Here is a 3,417-nt window from a genome sequence, read left to right on the forward strand (position 1 = left end):
TCCTCCAAAGGTCCTGGGTTCAATTCCCAGCAACCACATAATGGCTCACAGCCATCTATAATGAGAGTTGGAGATCTGATGCCCTCTTCTGGCATGCATGCACACATGGGGACGGAATACTGTATAAATAATATCTGTCTTTCCCTTAGACTGTAAGCCGTGGGGTCAGGAGGTTTTGCTCATCCTTAGATAGCATGAAACTCCAGTACTTAAAACAAGGCTCAGGATATAGTAGTGTGAAGGATGAATGGACAAATACTGACCGATTCATGGTTATTTGTCTGCAACTTGTGAGATTCTAATTAGTGTTTTGTACCTTTCCCAATTTTATGGTCATAGATATACTGTACCCCTAAATGATAAATTCATAAATGCCTGTAAGAAGTTGCATTTGAATAAGATCTGTGGAACCCTCACATGCTTCCTGTTCTGATGGTGCACATTGGCATCATCATCCATAGAGAACTTTATACTTATTATGCAGCATTTGAGAAGAAAGAAAATCTACATAATAAGGGTGGAGAGAGAAGTTAAGTAGAGGCTTCATAATTGACAACTGAAAGCAGTCTAGTCTAAAATACTCAAGCACTGCTTGTGCCAAGGCCTCCCAAAGGCTCACTGGCTACCACCATAGTCGGCTGCCGTTTCTCTTCTCCCTAGTGCAGAGGAATTTCTTTCCACTGTGAGAAATGTACATGATTTTTTTTCTCCCCATCTCTACCAAAATACACATCAAATAAGAATGAACTTTGTCATAGTCATTTTGAAACCGTTTTTAAAGTTCATGTGTCAGGGCAGGGGTTATTTGTTCTTTCTTTTTCTGGAGAATGCTGCCATAGATGAGATCTACAGCTTGGCTCGTGTGTTGAAGGCTTCCCAGCCTGGAGCACTGTTGGAAAGTGGTGGAATCTTTAGGGGGTGGGACATAATAGAAGGAAGTTATATTATCAATCGAGGCCTGCCGTGAATAGGATATTGGGACCCCAGCCCCTCTTCTGCTCTGCTCCCTGGATAACAGCTTCCTTGACAACAGGTTTCAGCCATGATGTGTTGCCTTAACTTAGGCCCAGAAGCAATGGGGCCAATCAACCATGGGCCTGCAAAACTGCAACCAAAGTAAACCTTCCTCCTTTTAAAAGATGTGTGTGGTGTGTGTGTGGGGTGTGTGTGTGTGTGTGTGTGTGTGTGTGTGTGTGTGTGTGTGTGTGTGCGCGCGCGCGCCAAAGAGGGCCAAAATAGACCAGAGGCCAAAGAAGCCACCTGACATTAGGTGGAACTGGAGTTAGAGGCAGCTGTGAGCTGCCGCCCTGGGTACTGGGAGGGTACCAAGAGCCGTCTCTGCAGCCCTGACTCTCGTCCTTGGCAGTAGATCATCTCAGGTATATCGTCACAGTGACCGAAGACTAACACTTAGGAAAGACACACTGTCTTTGTGGTAGACAGGCAAAGTTGTCACTGTTCTGTGAGCATAGCACACAGTGTTTTATTACCAACTGTGTGCACTATACAAGCCTTCTCCAAATAGATAAAGTAAAACAATTAGAAAAGGGAAAGCTAATCAGATGTTTTTTGGAAAACACACAGAGGCCTCTGGGGACTCTAACATGCAGAGTAGTGCATGCTAGACAAATGTTCCACCACTGAGCTCAAGACCCACCCCAGATGACTTTCTGTGTCATGTATGCCTCACTCATGAAATCTCCACAACTGTTAGGAGTAATGTTCAAGTCAGCTGGTCACTGAGAGGTGAGAACACACTGCTCTTACCCGTCTTGTTACGGAAGGAAATGTAACATTTCTAAACTTGGAATATGTTGCTGCTGGAGCATGAGGAAAGAGCGCACACACACACACACACACACACACACACACACACACACACACACACACACGGTAAACAGAAGACAAAAAAGGGCGAGGTGTTTGGAAAGACTTCAGAATTGTAACCACTGAAACATCTTTCTCTTAATTTGTATTCTAAGAGTGTTTATATATTGATTTGGAATTAGAATATAAATCTATTCTCAATCCTTTTTCGCATTTACATCACATTTACTAATAGAATGGTTATGAAATTGAAAAAAAAGCAAAATTAAACACACTTTATTAAAATACGTGTTAAATATTTTAAGTATTTATGTGTGTTACAAAGGGCCAGCTGCAACAAGTTCTTCTTGCCTGTTTGATTATGTTTTTATTTGCCAAAAATATTTAATTTGCGTGTCTTTCAGTGACTGCTACTGAATGCCTATTACAGAATGTGCTGTCTGGGGCACATTTTAAAGAAACCCACCTGAAGAGACTATTACAACCACTATGGTAAGAGTGGAGCTCATATTTGCATTCCCATTTTATGAATAAGGGACTGGAGACCCAGAACCGTAAAGTACCTTGCCAGCAGTTTTACAGCAGGTTCGTGCAGAAGCTGGAAGTTGAACTCTCATCCTTAAGCACTGTGTCATTGTTTTTCTCCTGCCACAATCCCACCCTTCAGCGCCTCCATCCTGAGCACCACCAGGCCTGCGCCTGTCATTGAGAACACAATAAAGAAGAGTCAAAGCATGTGTAGGAGAGGAAGATCTACGTGCAAATGATGAATGGAACCGAATGTGTAAAGCTCTCTAGTCAAAGTCATACAGGGAATAGTCACCTGTGAGCCATCAGGAAAAACTGCACAAGGTGGAGAATTCCCAAGCTGAGACTGAAAAAAGAACTATCTTTAAGTTATGAAAAAATCTTACTTAGACTAAACTCATAAACAGGCGCAGCGGCGTGCACCTGTAGTCCCAGCTTCTTGGGGGGCTGAGTTGGTAGCGTCACTTGAGTCTGGGAGTTTTGAAACCAGCCTGGACCACAAATGAGACCCCTATCTCAAATGAATTATAAACAAATAAACCAAGTTTCATTGTGTTCATCCTACATACATAACAATATGGGGTGTACATAACTTCCTCTCGGAACTTTGTACAAAGTTCCTAATTTATATGCTTGAGAAGAGAGAAAAGTGGGCAGGGACAGCTATTAACTAGGTCTGTCCTTTATAGCACATTCAGTGCATGCCACACATACACTCAGTTCATGCCACATTTGTTCATAAATGTTAACCTTCCCTAACCCAGAAGGAAAGGCTATGGTGTGCTATTTACAGAGACACTAAAGCTTAGAGATGCTGCCTTCCTGATTCATTCCACAAACAGGTTTAAAGAATTTACCTTGTTTGGGCTAGGTACATACTATTCAAAGCTCTAGAGATCCGAGTGTGGAAAAGACAGATAAGGGCCTGTCCTGCTTATGAAAACTATGTATTCTATTTGGGATGACTAAATAGAGCAATAGTAAAAGAAAAGTAAAATAAGATAACATCAAAGAGACTGGAGTTGGGTGGGGTTGGAAATAGTGGTCAAAGAGATGACATTT

The sequence above is a fragment of the Acomys minous genome, assembly GCF_964271855.1.
Source record: "Acomys minous genome assembly, chromosome: 1".
Classification (NCBI taxonomy): domain Eukaryota; kingdom Metazoa; phylum Chordata; class Mammalia; order Rodentia; family Muridae; genus Acomys; species Acomys minous.